General features: G+C 44.1%; 1 non-coding gene across 1 annotated transcript; it reads right to left on the bottom strand.

Annotated features, from left to right (window-relative positions):
* Positions 1–16176: 16176 nt before the first annotated feature.
* Trnaa-cgc lies at positions 16177–16257 on the bottom strand. The gene has a single exon. It is a non-coding gene; the product is annotated as a tRNA-Ala (tRNA).
* Positions 16258–22661: the final 6404 nt, after the last annotated feature.

Here is a 22661-nt window from a genome sequence, read left to right as displayed (position 1 = left end):
AAAATTGGAGAATAGCATCAAATGAAACAGTATATAAGAAAATAGAACCAGTCATGAGCACAATCAGGAAGAAACGCATCTCATTCTTTGGACATCTCATGAGAACTCCAGAAAACAGAATTAGTAAAAAAATAATATAAAACTTGTGGAATAGCAAGAGCGACATTAAATGGATCACAGAAATTAAGGAAGATATAAAAGAACTTCAAATTACAGTAGATGACCTAAAAAACAAGACAGAGAAAACCAGAATACTGCAAGACTACAAATGAAAATCAATAAAAGGACTACAGGGAGAGTTGTCTCAGATGAAGAAAGAAAGAAAATATCTGAAAGAATGAAGAAATATTGGGCAGACAGAAGAGTAAAACACCTTTCATGTAAGAGTAGCCTCTAATAATTATATTACCTAAATATATTAAGTTATTGTCGAACCAAATTGTATCCATGTGTAACAACTTGTTTAGAACTTTGTATTTTTGACTACAGTGGTCCAATGAAGGCCATAAAATAAATAATAAAAAAAAATGGATGTACGAGTACAGGCTGTAGACGCATGGTTGACGACATATGGAAGTTTGGGTCTGGCCGTGTGTCTTGCACGGATAGCCAAATAGTGCCGGCACGGTAGCGCAGCGTTTTGGGTCAGTGATAAAAGAAACGGAATGAACGGATCAACGATGAACTTGAACGGGTGTGAAATGGGTGTCAAACGAACAAAATGTGTAATGAAATTAAAAAAAAAAAAAAAGGTAAGGCGACCGCTCGCGATAAGCGGGAAATCCGGGTTCGAGTCCTTGTCCGGCACAAATTTTCACTGTCGTCATTCCATTCTTCAGCTGATAGTGCTCCATATTCGCAGCTGCGATTAAATTTAATGTATTTCATAACGGCCGCAGTTGCCGCAGTGCTTGTTCCTTTGTGCATGCATTCATGTCAAAAATGGCTCTGAGCACTATGGGACTTAACATCTGTGGTCATCAGTCCCCTAGAACTTAGAACTACTTAAACCTAACTAACCTAAGGACATCACACACATCCATGCCCGAGGCAGGATTCGAACCTGCGACCGTAGCAGTCGCGCGATTCCTGACTGAGCGCCTAGAACCGCTAGACCACCGCGGCCGGCTGCATTCATGTCCATAGGGACTTTGCAGCGTAATTCAAAGTAACACAGGCTCTGAAATACCGCAAATATAAGATGGTCAGAAACTGTATGAAAATCTCGTAGGGGTGTTGCAGGGTAGGTTGTTTTCAGAAATAGTCGTTAAGAAAAAAATTCGATACGTTGCACCGTTTCCGAGTTTGTTCGCGTTGAACATAGCCAATCAGGGCACAGCGCGCGCGGTCCACAGAATACAATAATTGTATACAGTAAGTATTATTAATGTCAGGTGCTCTCAAAGCGTACATCATAGCGTACGAGACGTGTCAGCCTTTGGCTCTGGTTCGATTCTTACTACAGTCCCAAGTCCAGTTTTTGTATCATTCTCTTCTTCGGTTTTAGGAAACCAACCAGCGAAAACGCTTGGTAACAGCGTCTCTGGCGGACTGCTGGAATTTGCACTCGCAACGGCATGGTTGGCTAACTTTAATGCTATTTAACTCGGAAACGACGCAACGTATCGAGTTTGTTTCTTAAAAATTATTTCTCAGCACAACCTACCCTGCAAAATCCTTACAGGTTTCTAGTACTGTTTCTGACCACCCTGTTTTATATTGCTATTAATAACCTTATATCTTTCACCTATTGATTGCTTGTAACTCATGCATGGTTTTCTTCTGATTCTACAAGCATCTGAAGAAAGAACAGTGACTGCCTTGTCTTCCACAAAAATACACTCAGTCATGACGAAACGCGTCACAATCTCTACAAAAAGTTATAAGGTCTTCATTCTCAAATGTTTTTGCTTATGTTGTTTATCGTTTAGGCATTTATTATACATCGTTCTGAATTGCATTCCCACACATTTAAGTGCAAAGTGGACCATAATCGCTCCAGATACACTGCTTAAGAGCTAAGACGTTACAGAATCGAACGAACATACAGAGAACGTGTTGAGTTGGTACGTACGATACATCGTTCTGTGACGACAAGAATTTTAACTAACCATTTCATACTCCTTGACTAAAGAGGAGAACCCCTACTATGAAGACTACGCACGAATTGGTTCTGTGAGAACATTACTCAGGCCTACATAGTCCGTAACATAAATTATTTATGGAATCACTCGAGACATGGTAATGAAGTTTGACAAGTTATGGTACACGAAGGATGACGGCTGGGCCATTCGGTCGATTATCGTAGTTTAAATGGTTCAAATGGCTCTGATAACTATGGGACTTAATTTCTGAGGTCATCAGTCCCCTATAACTTAGAACTACTTAAACCTAACTAACCTACGGACATCACACACATCCATGCCCGAGGCAGGATTCGAATCTGCGACAGTAGCGGTCGCGCGGTTCCAGACTGTAGCGTCTAGAACCGCTCAACCACTCCAGCCGGCGATTATCGTAGTATTTTAATCTATTGAGATATTAGAACAACGACTTTTAATGTAAAGTAGTACTTTCTCTTGCAGTATTCTCGATTGCTTCAGAAGATGTATAGAGTGGCTTGACGCACCTTAAGTTTATTATGTGACAGTGATTCGGTTCAAATGGTTCAAATGGCTCTGAGCACTATGGGACTTAACAGCTGAGGTCATCAGTCCCCTAGAACTTAGAACTATTTAAACCTAACTAACCTAAGAACATCACACACACCCATGTCCGAGGCAGGATTCGAACCTGCGACCGTAGCAGTCGCTCGGTTCCGGACTGAAGCGCCTAGAACCGCTCGGTCACATCGGCCGGTTTATAACAAAAACAGATCTGTGAGTGATAGCTGCTACGTTAAAAGTAGATCGTGCCAACTTCGTATCTCTGATGAATGTAATTTTTTCTAACAATATTGTAAAAAATATGTACATTATTTTCTAGCGACGTACCCAAAAAACATCCAATAAAGAGTTTTTTTGCATGGCTCCCTTCCGCAAGAAGCACAGAAATATTTGTTTTGTAAACGGAAAACGCCTTCTCTTGCTGCGCTGTATTTTATTTCTGCCAGACACTTTTCACCTTTTTTTCACTTTGAGGCATCATCAGTAAAATAGTTCTTCCCATTTTTAGTTGGCATTGTGTTTTCTCTCACATGGTCACATTCTGGAGGTGCAAAAAATGGCTCTGAGCACTATGGGACTTAACTTCTGAGGTCATCTGTCCCCTAGAACTTGAACTACATAAACCTAACTAACCTAAGGACAACACACACAGCCATGCCCGAGGCAGAATTCGAACCTGCGACCGTAGCGAAACGCGGTTCCAGACTGTAGCGCCTAGAACCGCTCGGCCACCTCGGCCGGCTCTGGATGTGCATTACAACCCTATTTATGAAAGATGAGCATGTTTTTATGTTGCGAACTTTTTCTACCAAATTTTCATCTTGTTTTCTTTTATTGTAGTGATGAACTGTCAGTTTTCTGTCACTATTTGATCGGAAACTTTGATTTCAAAACGTAACTACTTCGCGCTCACTACGTGTCTCATCCGGTTTGCAAATCATAGTTTCCTATGAAATATTGACAGAAAACTGAAGTGCATCACGACAATAAAATAAAACAAGATGAAAACTTGGAAGAAAAAATTTCGTAACATAAGAACATGCTCTTGTAGTGCGACCTCCAGCATGTGACCAGGTGAGAGGAAACACAGATGCCAACTAAAAACGCAAAGAACTATTCCAGTGATTATGCCTTAGAGTGAAAAAACGCGAAACGTGTCTGGGAGAAATAAAACACACCAGAGAACACACAAGAGAAGGCATTTTTTACGGTACTGGCCATTAAAACAGCTACACCAAGAAGAAATGCAGATGATTAACGGGTATTCATTGGACAAATATATTATACTAGAACTGACATGTGATTACAATTTCATACAATTTGGGTGCATCGAACCAGAGAAATTATTACCCAGAACAACCACCTGTGGTCGTAATGATGGCCTTGATACGCCTGGGCATTGAAACAAACAGAGCTTGGGTGGCGTGTACAGGTACAGTGCCCATGCAGCTTCAACACGATACCACAGTTCATCAAGAGTAGTGACTGGTGTATTGTAACGAGCCAGTTGCTCGGCCACCATTGACATGACGTTTTCAATTGGTGAGAGATCTGGAGAATGTGCTGACCAGGGCAGCAGTCGAACATTTTCTGTATCCAGAAAGGCCCGTACAGTACCTGCAATATGCGGTCGTGCATTATCCTGTTGAAATGTAGGGTTTCGCAGGGATCGCATGAAGGGTAGAGCTACGGTCGTAACACGTTTGAAATGTAGCGTCCACTGTTCAAAGTGCCGTCAATGCGAACAAGAGGTGACCGAGACGTGTAACCAATGGCACCCCATGTCATTACGCCGAGTGATACGCCAGTATGGCGATGATGAATACACGTTTCCAATGTGCGTTCACCGCGATGTCGCCAAACTCGGATGCGACCATCATGATGCTGTAATCAGAACCTGGATTCATCCGAAAAAATGACGTTTTGCCATTCGTGCACCCAGGATCGTCGTTCAGTACACCATCGCAGGCACTCCTGTCTGTGATGCAGCCTCAAGGGGAACCGCAGCCATGGTCTACGAGATGGTAGTCCATGCTGCTGCAAACGTCGTCGAACTGTTCGTGCAGATGGTTGTTGTCTTGCAAACGTCCCCATCTGCTAGTGGTACGAGGCCGTTGGGATCCAGCACGGCGTTCCGTATTACCCTGATGAACCCACCGATTCCATATTCTGCTAACAGTCATTGGATCTCGACCAATTGGAGCAGCAATGTCGCGATACGATAAACCGCAATCGCGATAGGTGCGATCCGACCTTCATCAAAGCCGGAAACGTGATGGTACGCATTTCTCCTCCTTACACGAGGCATTAAAACAACGTTTCACCAAGCAACGCCGGTCAACTGCTGTGTGTGTATGAGAAATCGGTTGGAAACTTCCCTCATGTTAGCACGTTGTAGGTGTCGCCATCGCGCGCCAACCTTGTGTGAATGCTCTGAAAAGCTAATCATTTGCATATCACAACATCTTCTTCCCGTCGGTTAAATTTCGCGTCTGTAGCACGTCATCTTCGTGGTGTATTTACAAGACGTAAATTTCGAATATTTCCTTCCAACTATCGATAGATTCACTGCCCCCTAGTAACCTTAATAAACTCGTCACGAATTGCTGTTCTCTTTCATGAGCTACTTGGTGCCCGAATTTACTTCTCACTTCAAGGAGAAATTTGTATGCATACTTTGGTCGGCACCGAGTCGCGCCGCCCGTGTGAGGTGGCCAGTGCGCCTATAGAATGGCTGCGATGCCGAGTAACCGTTTATAAGTGCCGTGCTCTCCCGCAGGTGGAGTGTAGGATTGCTGAGAGGCGGTGGAAGCAGACAAATGAGCGCGCTGACGCCTCGGGGCGGCAGAAAGGCGCGAGAAACGGAGATGATGCAGCTTAAGACGCGGCCTGTAATAGGGCTGTATCCCGACATTCAGCGGAGGTGACTCAGGAAATCCGGCCCGGCCCCACGACAGCCTTTAATCAGTGGGCCCCCTCTCTGTAGACTTTTAATCGCATTACGAATTAATGAGCGACGCGCGACGACTAACCTTCCGCACAGCGGCCGCGCGCCCGGCTAAGAAGCAGCGCTCCGCCCCCCACTGCGAGAGCACGGAATTTTAAACCCTGTACAGTATTAACCGTCGCCGTAATAGAGTTCACGGCTACCCCAAGACGGTTAAACGATCCAGGCCTCCCGCAGGGTTGGAGCCGTGACCCATTGCCCCTGGGGGCTTACTGCTCTGCTCAGAACAAGTCAAGACCCCTGCTTCCTGAAATTTGTGAAACTTCACATCGTCGTTTTCAGACACTGCTGGAGCAGCATTCACATCAACAAGGGTTGGTTCAAATGGCTCTGAGCACTATGGGACTTAACTGCTGAGGTCATCAATCCCCTTGAACTTAGAAGTACTTAAACCTAACTAACCTATGGACATCACACTCATCCATGCCCGAGGCAGGATTCGAACCTGCAACCGTAGCGGTCGCGCGGTTCCACACTGTAGCGCCTAGAACTGCTCGGCCACTTCGGCCGGCCATCAACAAGGGTATCATCACTTTAAAAAAAAAGGAAAAGAAAAAAATTTAAGCGACTCTATTGGAACTCTGTGCCGGGCGGAGAGGCCGTGCGGTTCTAGGCGCTACAGTCTGGAACCGCGTGACCGCTACGGTCGCAGGTTCGAATCCTGGCTCGGGCATGGATGTGTGTGGTGTCCTTAGGTTAGTTAGGTTTAAGTAGTTCTAAGTTCTAGGGGACTGATGACCACAGCAATTAAGTCCCATAGTGCTCAGAGCCATTTGGACCATTTTTTTGGAACTCTGTGCATCAGATTCTTGACCCCCAAAATGTTCCAGAATTTCTAAATGAATCAAATGTGTGTGAAATCTTTATGGGACTTAATTGCTAAGGTCATCAGTCCCTAAGCTTACACACTACTTAACCTAAATTATCCTAAGGACAAACACGCACATCCATGCCCGAGGGAGGACTCGAACCTCCGCCGGGACCAGCCGCACAGTCTATGACTGCAGCGCCCAAGACCGCTCGGCTAATCCCGCGCGGCCAGAATTTCTAAAACCCCATTTGCTCATGACACCATTATACAGAGAATATGAACTGAGACGAACCGATTTGGTACTAAGAGTCACAGCTGTATATCGGGAATAAAGCGTGTGGAAGAAATATCAATGACATCCTTTTCTCTGGCGTAAAATCACGAGAAATCACTATGGTTAACAGTGAAAGTCTAGAGGAGTAAAATTGTGACGAGTTGAAATGTATACTTGACTGATAATCTTTGACAGAAAAGTTCTGCTCTCAGTGACAGATGCAAAGTTTCGTAGGAGGGAAGAAGAGATGGGAGAAAATAGTTTAACGTACTGTCGACAGCGAGGTCATTAGAGACGGAGCAGAAGCTCAAATTACTGAAGAACGGGGAAGGAAATCGGCCATCCCCTTTTCAAAGGAACCATCCGGGCATTTACATGGAGTGATTTAGGGCCATCGCTGAAAACCTGAATCTGGATGGTCGGACAGGGATTTGAACCGTCCAGTGTACTAACCATTGTGCCACCTCGTACGGTGCAAAAGTTTCGTCTCGGGGAAAAATTTAGACAGCTCTCAAAAAGAAGCTGTGAGTAGTTGCTAGATACACAATATCTAGACGTAACAGTGAGAAAAAAATTTTTTTGAACCAAACAAGAAAGTATGACAAGAAAGATCATATTTTCTATTCACAGATAAAAATCATAGCTTTCTGTAAATTAAGAAAAAGATTATAAAACTGCAATAATTCAAGAATATAACAGTAATTGATGTGAAAATTAAATTTGTTTTTGCCACAACAGTACTCAGTTTCCGCACGAAAACCAGACATACTGTACTCTGCTTGTCTTTGGTACCACACAGAAGGCAGCTGCATGTTGGAAAGCAGATCATCAGATGGTGCTGTGATGAGAGATAAGACAAAGATATACGATATACAGGGAGGCTCACTCGAGGACTGGAAGCAAATCGCAAGCACACAAATTGGTAGAATCTGCGTCCTTTTGTTGTCCACAAGCTGTAGTAACAATTTTTACCTCATCAGCGGCATTGGTAGTGCCAGCCAATGGCTGCGAGGTACACTAATGTCCGATATTAGCTGTTATGAAGTGGAAAGATTAAAAATGAGACGCTCTTGCAACTACGGTTTGTTCTCGCTACAGCCTATAATGATAGTATCGGGCATTCTTTAAGTATTTGTGAAAAGGGTACGTAGGTGATGTAACCAGCTACATATTTACTGCTTTCAGCTTCTCGTAGGAATAAACGTTTGCAGTGAGAATCGTAGCCGCATACTGTTCTGCAGATGAAGGCAGAATAATTGTCTACATGGATGAGCGCTCATTTAACTTGCAAAGTCACGCCAGAGGCGGTCTGATTTGATGCGAAGCCAGCACCCGTTACCATCTATTAAACTTACATTCAAGGAATGTTTGCCGATGAGACAGTGACGATGTGTCTAGTGGCATACGATTTGGTGGATACACAGACCTCCATGTCCTTCCACGCTTTAACTGCGGCTGCGTAGTTGTAAAGTGATAGTATCGTGGATGCTTATGTATATCCTAATGCATAAATAATGGAAAGTGGTTTCATCCAGCAAGATGATGCTGCTCGACAAAGCAGGGCCCGAATCACTGACGAATGTCTTCAACAGTACGCAGTTCAACTTACTAAGCAGCCTGTATGTTTTCAAGCCATGACCACATATTTATGCTTAGGATTCCGTCGAAAGGGTTGGAGTCCTTCGTTAGATTCATGATGCGCTGGGAGCAGCTTCGCAAATATAAGCGAACCGGACAAAAAATTTGTCACACAGGCACGCACGCACAGATGAATCATTAAGCTTTACATACGGATCACTGCCCCTACCTGAGCGTAAGACAGTAGCGATCAGTGAGACATTTATTTTTCATGCGGACATTGAACATAAATATGGGTAAATACAAGGACGAGGCAAAAAGGCACAATCGTTTTTGACTGTGCTCGTTGCCATATGGTGTATGAAGTTGCTGGATTTGTTGGTGTTTCGCGGCAGATAATTCAACGTGTCTGCAAGCAGTGATGTAACACACGTGGCCGCGAAACACGACGTCGAAATTGTGGTTGGAGAAAGATCGTGACAGAGCGACCAGGAACGCGTTTCATGGTTTGTGAGTCAAAACCACTTCCAACCCGATAGAAAGCGCTGCAGCCGTGAAAGAATTTCCTTCCTAATCTGTTAGCGAGAGAACATTGTAACGCGAACAGCGTGCAAATAAACACAGAGTCGTTCACTCCGCAAGAGGCCATTGCTCACACTGGCATATAAAGACAACAGCAAAGTTCATTGGGTTGGAAGACTATGTGACTGCTTTTCTGAACACTTCTCCACCCTATTAAATCTCGACCGGCGTGCAAAATTACCTGACTTGAACGCCATAGAATATCTGTAGGACATGTCAGCACAGAGAGTAGAACACCGTCACCGGCATCGACGCAATTTAGTGTCACTGTGCTATCAAATCCTCAGCGAGAGAATTAACCTGTGCCGGCCGGGGTGGCCGAGCGGTTCTAGGCGCTTCAGTCTGGAACCGCGCGACCGCTACGGTCGCAGGTTCGAATCCTGCCTCGGGCATGGATGTGTGTGATGTCCTTAGGTTAGTTAGGTTTAAGTAGTTCTAAGTTCTAGGGGACTGATGACCTCAGAAGTTGATGTGTTGGCAGAAGAGCCAACACCGTGTAGCTAGAGGAGGCCGAAATGCACGCTATAAGCTCACGCAGACTGGCGTGAGGTCTGGAACAGTTAAAGGAGTTGAGTCTAATAAATAAAGTACGAAGCTCTTGGAATACTGAACTTTAATCCACAATTGGAGAACATCGGTCTGACGGTACAGGCATCCATAGATAAATATTAAATGATACTGGCGCCTTGCTAGGTCGTAGCAAATGACGTAGCTGAAGGCTATGCTAACTATCGTCTCGGCAAATGAGAGCGTATTTGTCAGTGTAGCTTCGCTAGCAAAGTCGGCTGTACAACTGGGACGAGTGCTAGTAAGTCTCTCTAGACCTGCCGTGTGGCGGCTCTCGGTCTGCAATCACTGACAGTGGCGACACGCGGGTCCGGCGTATACTAATGGACCGCGGCCGATTTAAAGGCTACCACCTAGCAAGTGTGGTGTCTGGCGGTGAAACCACAGAAGTTAAGTCCCATAGTGCTCAGAGCCATTTGAACCAATTAACCTGTATGCGACGTACTTGCATAGCCTTCTAGTCTCATTTTCTAATTCAGTCCTGGCGGTTATCAAGTCTAGGAGCGGAATTACACGACATTATATGTGACGTGTAATGATTTCTCTAGGGGTGACTAATTTTCGTCCAATGATTCTAATACCATTCATTCCCCACTGCGCTTACAGACACCGGCATCAACAGGATTACACATACTGTGTGCACTATATGTCAATCAATCTATGTAATGACATTACTTGCCGAATTTGTATTATACGTTTCGGCACATTTTATGTTCGGGCATAATGGCACTGTTTTAGACGGAATCTTTCATGGTTATTTCATCTCGTCGCGTGCTCTACAGTTTGGTTTAATTTAATCACATGAGACACATACATATTTTTAAATTGTTATTTTTTGTTGTTGTGATGTAAATAAGTGTAACTGCACGTAACGCAAGTCATACTTGTGTATGAAGAGGACAATGGCGAACAGACGCCGTTACATCACGGTCCGAGTAGATGACACAGAGTTGTCAAGTTGCTACCTCACTCTCGGAGAAGTACAGTATAGGTCAATCCTCCCGTTTCCATATCCACTCTAAGCAGCGAGCTTCTTTATGCCTGTACCATACATCTCCTGAGTTTCTACAGCTCATAGTCTGTATTCATTGTAACTTAAAGAATGATCATTTTAATTGATTGTTTTCTTTTTGGACTCTTAATACAATAACTTCAAAAAATGGTTCAAATGGCTCTGAGCACTATGCGACTTAACTTCTGAGGTCATCAGTCGCCTAGAACTTAGAACTAATTAAACCTAACTAACCTAAGGACATCACACACATCCATGCCCGCGGCAGGAAACGAACCTGCGACCGTAGCGGTCGCTCGGTTCCAGACTGTAGCGCCCAGAACCGCACGGCCACTCCGGCCGGCACAATAACTTCAATCTGTTTCACGCACGCAGTGATAGTTAGGCCTAATTCCGGCGTCCAATAACTGAAAGCATTATTTTAATTGCACGGAATAACAACTTAGTATGAAGAAAGTTTCTGATTTGTGTAATGGATGACACTTCACTTTTTATGTGTATAATGCAAGATGAAATCTATGTACACTTTAATGCAGCGTTGGCACCGAGATAATCAGAAACTGAGAACTCATTCTCCTGCAGAACTTCAGAAGAATGACTTATCCCAGAAATATTACGGATGAACCTAGAAAACCAATATCAGGGTAGCCGAATCTTGTAACAGGAAGATCTGTGTGTCACCTTTAGGCGTTACGAGTGATCAACACATATTTGGTGTAATTTTAATGTTGAAAATTGAGGTGGCTATGAGTCCTATGGTAGAGACACTTGTACTGGACTCGGATAACTGAGAAAGTCTTCGATAAAACAGAAATATTAAGTAACCAACACTGAAGTTCAGTAGTTACGTATTTTCTATTTTTGATCATAAGCAGCTATACAAGAAATACGTAGGTGGTTCAGAGGAACTGCGCAAAAAATTGAAACCGTACGAGAGATATTGTACTGCCAATGCTAACTACGGTAAAGCACGACGCAAAAATGCGAAATTCTACACCAGCGGTCGGAAATTGACTGTCACAGGTTCGTCGCACTTATGAATGGCTCTGAGAGAACTGTCTGGAAAAAACACGGGGTTTTACAGGCTAGGATCTGTATTCTCCATCTTTCCATCTTCCCTTTGGGTGGTGATACGGGGCCAGTCCCGTGTAACGGATTTCCGACAGCATCACGGAACTATCCGAAGTGTGCCCGTTTCCCCGTGTGAGGCGCTCCGATGAAGGTTTCCTTGCCTTTTCTAGTATAAAAATATTAACAATTCTGCCCTGTAAGGCGTTTGACTGTTGATGGGGGGAGGGGTTACTGTTGTTACTTCAGCTTTGCTGGAGGTTCCTCTGCTGGAATGCCTTTGCTCAGCGTTCCCAGGCCTAGAAGCCTACTCTGTTATGAGTTTAGACGAGTGGAAGACAGCGAACACGTGCTTATATACCTGGTCTGATGCAGCTGTGTCATTGCAAATCTCTAAGTGACCAACAGAGGCCCATCGTTTAAAGACTTTCTTACAAGTTCAATAATAATGGAAATGGAAATGAGCGTCTGCCGCCATTGGCCGGGAGGCCCCTTACGGGGCAGGTCCGGCCGCCGTGGTGCAGGTCTTTTGACATTCGACGCCACATTAGGCGACCTGCGCGCCGGATAGAGATAATGATGACGAAGACAACACAACACCCAGTCCCTCAGGGGAGAAAAATCCCCGACCCAGCCGGGAAACGAACCCGAGCCTGTAGGTCGGCAAGCCGTTACTCTGACCACTCAGCTATCGAGGCGGGCAGTTCAATAATAATGTCGAACCGTCAATATACTGAGAGTCTGAGGTTACTTACTGATGCATTGTCAATATGAGAAAATTTTGCGAGCAGTATTTATGGTCCCAAAAATATTCTTTGTATTGTCAATACATACTGAACGTGTCAGGAAAATTATTCTCTGTTCAGGTGTTGACAGAGCTTCATGACACAGCCACACGGCGTTAGCGTAGCCTGTTTATGTTGTGCATATTACGCCGCAGATTCAATTTTTCAAGTAGTCAAATGGTTCAATTGGCTCTGAGCACTATGGGACTTAACATCTATGGTCATCAGTCCCCTAGAACTTAGAACTACTTAAACCTAACTAACCTAAGGACATCACACAACACCCAGTCATCACGAGGCAGAGAAAATCCCTGACCCCGCCGGGAATCGAACCCGGGAACCTGGGCGCCGGAAGCGAGAACGCTGCTTCAAGTAGTCCTTGAACGTAAAACAATTTTAATAGTCCCATGCAAAGGGAGTCATTGTACGTACCACATTATGGTGGTCAGTGGAAGATTCTCTACGACATGGCTTACTTTATTATTTGAAATGTGGTATAGGTTGGTGAATTACACAGCAGCTTGTAAAAGCGCTTCCACTTCGAAAAATACGTCGTGCAATGATCAATAAGAGGTCTGCGAAACGCATTTCATTCTCACCAAATGAGAGATCCCTTCTATACCGTTTGTTCGCGCTTATGGTTTCGCACTCGATTTTTCCCACACTGGCGGCTGCTATCGCAGATCACGACACGACCAGGGAGTTAAATTTCATTCTTAACTAACGCTAGTTAAATATCTTAATCAATGCACTTTCTCTCTTGCTAAAATCACTTTCATAGAAGTCGACTGGACCACCTGCACTTACTGGGATTCCATCAGTGCAGGAAATCGACTGCAGCGTATTCTACTGAAGGAATTCTGACAAGGAACCCCTTGAATGTGAGGTCAAAAGTTCAGTCTTTAATAAGGCTCATTTTGAAAGTGTTGTGTTAACAATTATGACAGGTAAACGTTATCTGCTAATGACTAGCGACGTTTATCGGGAGGGCGACAGAAATATGAGATCAACCTTCTATGAGATGTATGTATTACACTTCACAAAATGAACATCGTCGACATTCAAGAAATAACAAGTTTATCTACGTGGCCATCATCCGCAGCAAGCACAGAAATATTCGTTATTTACAAAACGAATGTTCCAGAAATGTTCAAAACAAACCATTAACTTGCATCATGCACACCGAATGAAGAATGGTGCGCCACATTGATCACAAAGGTTCGCACCATCAAGATAGAAGGCGAACTGCTTGGGAGTTGCAAACCGTGAAGGCCGTTCAGTTAGGCATCCACTCTTAAGGAATGTATGTAGAATAATATTGGTGTAACGGGGTGATGAGAACTGATGGAATGCAACCGAATGCGAAACAGTATGTCGTGGAGCTTATAGTGAAACTGGCTATCCTTAAAGGTGTAGCTGCAAATAGTGCGATAATATTTTTTATAGGCACGGAAAAAATAACATCCAGAGGCTGAATTTGTCTATTGGTTCCAGGTGGTATGAATTGTAAAATCACACTCTTTTTTCAGGAGGAGGGATGGTTTGCTCTAAAGGAATATGATTTTTATACGTAGACTAGGAATCAAGCAAAAGCAACTCATTTTGACCAAATATCGGCCAAAAGCAGTACTCATACCATAGCTGCAGTTTTCTTAAGCCCATTTTCCCATGCTTGGTTGCCGTGACGCCAATATTGCCTACTGCCCCTGCAAGATGACGCGTACGAAAAAGAATTGTAGGGAGCTGAGCACCTACAACTTCTCGCGGCACGGTAAAAAGCTTCCCAGCCAATTTACCATCCAGACTAACAGTCGGCATAATTATATACGAATTGGTTAAGGCATTGATGTTAGCTGACCTTGATACATCTCTCTGCTACCTATAATTTCCAGGGTTCCTTTAATATAAATTTCCTCTTCAAATTCTGATTGGTCGGAGTTGAAAATAAATTCCATACTGAACGAAGGGATATGTTTCTTTATCTCATCTACAAATTTTTGGGCTAATTCCGCAGTTTGCTGCGCATCGTTAAATTCACGATTTGCTTGAAATTTCGTTATCTTTAACGTCTTCCAGTTCTGTAGCACTGTTTGAAGTTATACATCCATCCACTATTCTGCTTGAAATCACTATAATCTATGTCACGCGCAGTTTGATGTGCGTAACGTAGTTGGTCACTATTATGCACATGCTACAAATTGTATCGAGCATCTTTGAACCGCGCGGATACCAGCTTTGTAACAAGTGCGCCTTGTCTACCATTGGCCTGTACTACGTTTCACTGGAGACGGGATTTCTGCACCCTGTTCGACAAGGATGATGAACGACATGGTTCGACAATTGTTTCAATACCCCTTTCACTCGTTAAGCACGTACCTTCATCGCTGTGCTCCTCATACAGTTTGTCCGTACAGTCGAGCGTATACAACACCACACATTCCACTGACTCATCTTGCAGAAACGCTAATATTTTATCTCCCCCTTCTTTCTCACTCTGCGAAATCCCTTGGGTTCTTTTCTGACGAAATGTCAACTTCGGAAATTACTATTATAGATATAAAGCAATGTTTACGTTGTTTATAGTTGTGACTCTTCAAGCTTTCCCGGCAGATGTGTTCTAAATAGTCTTCACGTCGTGCAAATTCCACAATATTTCCTCGGAGCAACTGTCCAACATCTTCAGGTTGTTCAACCTTGCTCGTAGCTAGGTACGACTGACGGTATCCGCACGTCGACGCCCCGTTTATAGAATACGCGCGCGAAGAATGCGCAGCCGCGAAAATCGCGCATGCGCAATGATTTGCCCTATTCACACTCCCTCTGCCGAAAATCGCAGAACGGCTCTCCCGCACGTGCGCTGTACGCTGCGTTTGTCAACACTGCGGCCAGACGTTACTCACAACGGGCGTACTAGACCAGTGTTATGACGGGCCTGTTATCGAAGAATCTTGATCTTCGCGTCGTGATTTAATAGCAGCCAATGCAGGGTTCCAGGCTGTGCTCAGTTGAAATCCCGTATCCTTGTTGTGAGATTATCGGCTGCACGGATATCTGTTGCTTCCTTAATGACGCAATCGCAGAAAGATGATGCCGGGGATAAAACTTCCGTCTTTTCATAAATCATAAGATGTCCTGTATTCAGAGAGTGTTCCGCAGTTGCCGACTTTTCCGGTTGACGAAGGCGTGTAAGACGCTGATGTTCATCGCAGCGTTCTTGTACTGTGCCGCATGTCTGGCCTATATACGCTGCCCCACACTTACAAGGAATCTTGTACACACCACATTTCCTCAGGCCAAGGTCATCCTTAACCGAACCCAACAGGTTTCTCAGTTTTGCAGATGACTGAAAAACACACTTAATTCCATATCTTCCGAGGACTCTTCCGCTTCTTGACGACATAGCACCAAAATACGGCAAAAAGGCCAAAGTGGTGGGTGTCTTCGTATCTTCATTCTGCTCCATAGATTGAACTCGCCTGGGCCTGAATGCATTACGTATCTGTCTCTCAGAAATGCTTTTGTCGAAACACTGTCTTCAAATGTTATATTTCACTCGACAGGCTCTCAGGATCAGATACCACATGTGCTCTATGAACTAACGTACGTAATGCACTACCGCATTGTGTGGGATGATGGCAGCTTGTGGCCTGCAGGTGGAGGAGGAGATTAGTGTTTAACGTCCCGTCGACAACGAGGTCATTAGAGACGGAGCGCAAGCTCGGGTGAGGGAAGGATGGGGAAGGAAATCGGCCGTGCCCTTTCAAAGGAACCATCCCGGCATTTGCCTGAAGCGATTTAGGGAAATCACGGAAAACCTAAACCAGGATGGCCGGAGACGGGATTGAACCGTCGTCCTCCCGAATGCGAGTCCAGTGTGCTAACCACTGCGCCATCTCGCTCGGTGGCCTGCAGGTATATATCTTTATGCTTTGGCTTGCGGTAGACGCTGTGTCCCAAGGTTCCATCTGCTTTCCCTCGTACCAAGTATTCAAGAAAAGGTAAAGCACCATGTTTTTCCACTTCCATTCTGAAGTTTATATTCGGATGGAGCGAATTCAGATGCTGAAGAAACTTAGGTAGATTATCAAGTCCACGTGGCCACACCACGAATGTTTCATCCACATACAACAGAAAACAAGAGGGTTTGAGAGTGCCTGACTGTAGTGCTTTTTCTTCAAAATCCTCCATAAAATAATTGGCCACATTGTTTATAGTTGCCATTGCTCTGCTTTGTACCAACACCACTAGCACTGTTGTGAGGTACTCGTCGATTAAGCCGTTCAACTATGCTTCAAAGCCTTACGCTGTTCTCACAATTGGATACCGTCAGTCCCACCCCGTGCTGCTGTTAGCAGACAGTATTGTGGTTACACAGTGGCGAATGTGTGGGGCGTCGAATGCCGAAACATCATTGGCCTTTTGCCATCTCGCACTCAAGGAGTTCCTTGTGAGACGTGCTGCTAGCGTTGTAATCGCCGACTCAGTAAGTACTAAGGAACTATAGGAGATGCTCAGATAACGTCCTTGTAAATCATTCAAACCCTATTGGATCTTCAATCTGCCATGCTTGGTGTAACAAACATAAACATATTTTAGTTCATATAACAGCGACCAGTTACAGCTAAGATTCATTTTAATGTACTCATTAGTTACATATTTAAAACTGTGGGAGATTTTCATCATGTAGTGATTGCAGTTACAGTCCGCCATTAACGTATGTACCAAATTAATGTTAATTGAAAAAACAACGAAGAAACATGGTCTCGAAATGATTGAATAACAAGGTAATCTAGGCATTTAGCACATAACATTATCCAAAACATTTATTTCCAAAAATTACAAAAATAGAAGGATCACATTTAAGTAAGTAATGACAACAAAACTGCCGACCGTAGTGGCCGTGCGGTTCTAGGCGCTTCAGTCTGGAACCGCGTGACCGCTACGGTCGCAGGTTCGAATCCTGCCTCGGGCATGGATGTGTGTGATGTCCTTAGGTTAGTTAGGTTTAAGTAGTTCTAAGTTCTAGGGGACTGATGACCACAGATGTTAAGTCCCATAGTGCTCGGAGCCATTTGAACCATTTGAATTTGAACAACAAAACAATCCACAGGAGCAGCCCCGTGAGACGCGCTCTGTGAAGTGGTTCAAAAGGTCTATTGGCAGTCGATCGCGTTCTTAAGAAAGACCTGTATAGAGATCTGAAGACGTTTTGGAAGATGGACAATGAGCTGCGAGTCGTCTCGCAGGAGCATCGTAGCCTTGCTGTGTGAAATTCATATCCGGAAATTTCCATGGCAACTCTTTCCAAAGAATATCTAGCCTGCGAGAAAATCATCTACCGGAGAAGATGAGTTTACCGTCCACAACGCAATCTGAACCAACCGTATCTTTGAAACGTCGCGCACATGGCTGCAGTACCTCAAGGGGTTAACAACACGTATCTGAACACCTACGAAAGTGTGCAACTCCGTATGCCGATCCAACATGCGTCCACGCAACCACCCGACTGGTGTACTTCCACGATATTCCCGGAGTTGTACTAGCCAGTAATTTCAAAAATGGTTCAAATGGCTCTGAGCACTATGGGAGTTAACTTCTGAGGTCATCAGTCGCCTAGAACTTAGAACTAATTAAACCTAACTAACCTAAGGACATCACACACATCCATGCCCGAGGCAGGATTCGAACCTGCGACCGTAGCGGTCACGCGGTTCCAAACTGACGCGCCTAGAACCGCACGGCCACACCGGCCGGCTCCAGTAATTTCCCTGCAGACGAATGTAGCACGGAAATTTATCTGCAACCGGAAACGTGATTTATCCATAAAGAACAACTCTGTCAGTCTTAGAAGGCCTTATACTTTCCTAAAGTGTACATTGCTGATGTTTGAAACTTTTATTTAAGGCTTAAAATGCCAATTTGTAGCACACTGCTGGTCGGACAACAGCCTGTGTGTGACCTGCTTCAAGCTATGCGATGTTTCTCTCTACAAACCAAGGTCCAAATAGCCAGTTTGTGACTTAACGTTGTAGTTTTGAAGGTTATTTACACTGATTTATTACCTTTTCTCTTTCCGTTTCCCTCTGTCCCACATCACGCTCACCCATCGTTTGACGCAGGAGACTGTATAAGGGGCGATCAAAAAGTTTCCGTTCTAGGGCCGTGCAATCCAGAATCGGTATTCCAATCAGGCAAAATTCACGTGAGCAGTGAGGCAATCATCCCACCGAAGCACCATTTTGAAGATACCCGTTTGGTAAATCACAGTTTCTTGCTGCGTGAAGAGGTCCGTAACTGCTTGTTGCACATCCTTGCCCGACAGGAGCCGTCAACCTTTCAAGGCCTTTTTTGAAGGACCGAATTCTTCATAATCGCATGGGGATGTATCAGAACATCAACTAATATCACTCAAAATCGACAGAGGAACGAAATCGGGAGCTGATGAGATTCATGTACGATTCTATACCGATTATGCGAAAGAATTTGTTTTCTCTTCGGCACCAGTTTATCGTAAGTCTCAATAGCAACAAAATGTTCCAGGCGATTAGAAAAAAGCAAGGTCATACTCGTTTTCAAGAAGGTTCGTCGGGCAGACAGATAATTATAGTCTTTATCGCTGACGTCAGTCTGTTACAGAATTACGGAGCTGTTCGGGTAACTTTTTTGGAGAATGAAAATCTACTCCACACTAATCAACATTGGTTTCGTAAAGAGATAACTTGTGAAACTCCACTCCTCTATACGTTCAGAGGGCCTCTGGTAACGTATTCCACGTTAATGACGTATTCCTTGAGTCTCAGAAGGCACTCGATATAGTTTAACATTGTCTCTTAGTGAATAAAATGCGAGTTTACAGTATATCGGACCACCTTTTTGACTTTATTTAGGACTTCCTAACAGATACAACGATATGCGTCGTTCATAACACAAGGCGATGTGATACTGTGAAAAGACGCGTTACTCGATCTAGAGAGACAGCGTTTCAAATTCTCGTTCAGCCATTCAAATTTATGTTTTCCACGACTACCCTAAATGGCGTAAGGCAAGTGTCGAGATGGCTCGTCTGAGAAGGCATAAAGCGATTTGCATCCTCATCGTTTCTTAATCCGAGCTTGTGCTCCATCTCAGTCACCTCGTCGCCGACGAAGGTACGACCATATGGAATAAGTTCACAGATATGTGAGTGGCTCAAAGACTTCTTCAATAACAGAATTCAGTATGTTGTCCTCGACTGTGAGTGTTCATCAGAGACAAGGCTATCGTCAGGAGCGCCCCAGGGAAATGTGATAGGACCACTGTTGTTCTCTATATACATGAATGATTTGGCGGACAGGGCAGCAATCTGCGGTTGTTTGCTGATGAAGTAGTGTTGTACGGTAAGGTGTCGAAGTGGAATGACTGTAGGAAGATACAAGACGACTTGGAAAAAATTTCTGTAATGAATGGCAGCTAGCTCTAAATGTGGAAAAATGTAAGTTAATACGGATGAATAGGAAGAACAAACTTTCAATGTTCGGATACATTATTACTACTATAGTGCTTAACATAATCAAGTCGTTTAAGTAACTGGGTGTAACGTTGCAAAGCGATATGAGATGGAACGAGCGTGTGAAAATTGTTGTTGGGAAGGCAAGTGGTAGACTTCGGATTATTGGGAGAATTTTAGGAAAGAGTGGTTCATATGTAAAGGAGACCGCATACAGCACGCTGGTGTGACCTAGTCTTGAGTACTGTTCGAGTGTTTGGGGTCCGTACCAGGTCGTATTGAAGGAAGACATCGAAGCAATTCAGAGGCGGGCTCCAAGATTTGTTACCGGTAGGTTCGAACAACACGTAAGTGTTGCGGAGATGCTTTGGGAACTCGAATGTGAATCTCTGGAGGTATGGCGATGCTCTTTTCGACGAACGCTATTGAGAAAATTTAGAGAACTGGCATCTGAACCTGACTGCCAAACGACTCTACTGCCGCCAATATACACCTCGTGTAAGGATCAAGAAGATAAGATATGAAAAATTAGAGTTCATATGGAGGCGTAAGACAGTCATTTTTCCCTCGCTCTATTTGCGAGTGGAACAGGAGGGGAAATGAAAAGTAGTGGTACAGGGTACCCTCCACCACGCACTGTACGTTGGCTTGCGGAGTATCTGCGTAGATGTAGAGGTAGATGTAGATTCCTTCTTTCATAACGGGCTCAAATAGTCAGATGTAGAAATAACTTTGGGAATATCCCTCGCGAGCCTTACATATAAAAATGATATGGTGAATAACTTCGGAAACTACGTAAGCCTTTTCAGCTATGTGTCACGAAACTTGCAAAGGGAGAAAGCGATATTGAAATGTAGGAAGACTGGCAGAGGATCAACACTTGGAGCAACAATTAACATTTGATATACAGTGCAAATAAATGTAACGTATTGTGAATAAATTGGCAGCCGGCCGGAGTGGCCGAGTGGTTTTAGGCGCTTCAGTCTGGAACCACGCGACCTCTACGGTCGCAGGCTCGAATCCTGCCTCGGGCATGGATGTGTGTGATGTCCTTAGTTAGGTTTAAGTAGTTCTAAGTTCTAGGGGACTGATGACCTCAGATGTTAAGTCCCATAGAGCTCAGAGCCATTTTTGATTTGAATAAATTGGCAGAATGACCTATAACTATTCGATTACACTATTGGCGATAGATCACTGGAAACAGCAAAAACCATGAAATATCTGTGAGTTATCGTCCGGAGCCATCTAAACGGGAACGACAACATAAAATCAATTGTCGTAAAGTAGGTACCAGGCTGGAATTCATTGGAAGAACCCTAAAGAAATTGAATTCATCTACAAAAGAAGTGGCTCACAAAAACTCGTGTTGCCGGTTCTTGAGTATTGCTTCTCAGTCTGGAGGACTGCTAATGGAGATAGAGATGATCAAAATAAGACAGGCAAATTTCGTCACAGATTCGTTTAATAAGCGATAGAACGTTATGGGAATGCTCGTCGAGCTCCAGTGAATACATACGAGGGAAGGGTTGTGTATCACGAAGAGGTTCACTGTTAAAATTTCGATAAAGTGCATTCCAAAAACTCCAGAAACGTGCTAGTGCATGCCACACATATTCCGCGAAATGGTGATGAAAATATGAGAGAAATTAGAGCTCAGAAAGAGACACTATCAATAGTCGTTCATCCCGTTTACTATTCGCAAATGGAAAAGGATCGAGGAAAATATTTGTGATGTAAGAAGTACCCTTCACCTCACACTACAAGGTGACTTGCGAACTATAGATGTGAATTGACTACACACACAATTATAATCACTCAGAAGATACCATATTTATTGAATTTGTACAGTCTCGAGTGCAATTAATAAGAAGTTGTCACCGTAATATTTTCCTGGATTGTAGACTGCGTCATAGTAAAAATGATGAACGAACTTTTTGGTCACTATTGAAGAAGCTGAAATGTTGATTCATCTTTTTGCGGTTTAATACCGAGAAGAATTAAACAGAAACTCTCTCTGTCCGCACAAGTGTACTAACACACAGGATGCCAGCAGCTTCTTTACATCTTGAGACACACTTGAAAGTAGTTTACAACCTATTAAAAAAATTCATAGCTCAGAAATACGCAGCTGATTAAAATATAACCTTAGGAGAACACCTTAGTCAATTATTAACTTAACATCAGTCTAGTCGCATGTAGCACCATCTTTCGCCGCGACGGCGAATACCACGTTTAGTTTCTCGGCCTGCGCGGGACACCGAAGGCGTTGGGTAGTGTTCCTGAATAACCACTTACAACTCATCTCGTGGAGAATGGTTGAAGGTGAGTCCATACCGTGAAACTCACGCCAAACGGGGTTCCGAATGTTCTCCATGAAAGATCGAAGTTAGCTAACCTAAGGGGTGACACAAGCGTGCTCGTGAAGTGTTCTTCAGAACTATCTGACACAGAGGGAATGACGTGGTGGGGCAAACTCTTATGAAGAATGTCCGCTAATTGCTGCAGGCTAACAAACGAATGCACATGATAGGATTCGGCTTTCTTTACCGTTTTCCAGTGAGAGACGATGGCTGTCGTAGCAGGGACACAAATAACACACTGGACTCAGAGTCGGAAGGACAGTTCGTATCCCCACCTGACCACACACATATAGGTTTTCCATTGTTTCCCAGAACTGCTTTAAGCAATCACTGGGATGGTTCTTTCCTAGCTTTCCCTAGTCCTGGCTTGTGCTGCATCTCTACTGGCTCTGCCAGCAAGATATTAAATTTTCCTTTACCACAAGAAAAATACTGCGTATTGACGTTGTGGATTCAACTGGCAGG

This window comes from Schistocerca americana, chromosome X (assembly GCF_021461395.2).
Source record: "Schistocerca americana isolate TAMUIC-IGC-003095 chromosome X, iqSchAmer2.1, whole genome shotgun sequence".
Taxonomy (NCBI): Eukaryota; Metazoa; Arthropoda; class Insecta; order Orthoptera; family Acrididae; genus Schistocerca; species Schistocerca americana.
This window is presented reverse-complemented; position numbering and strand designations above follow the sequence as displayed.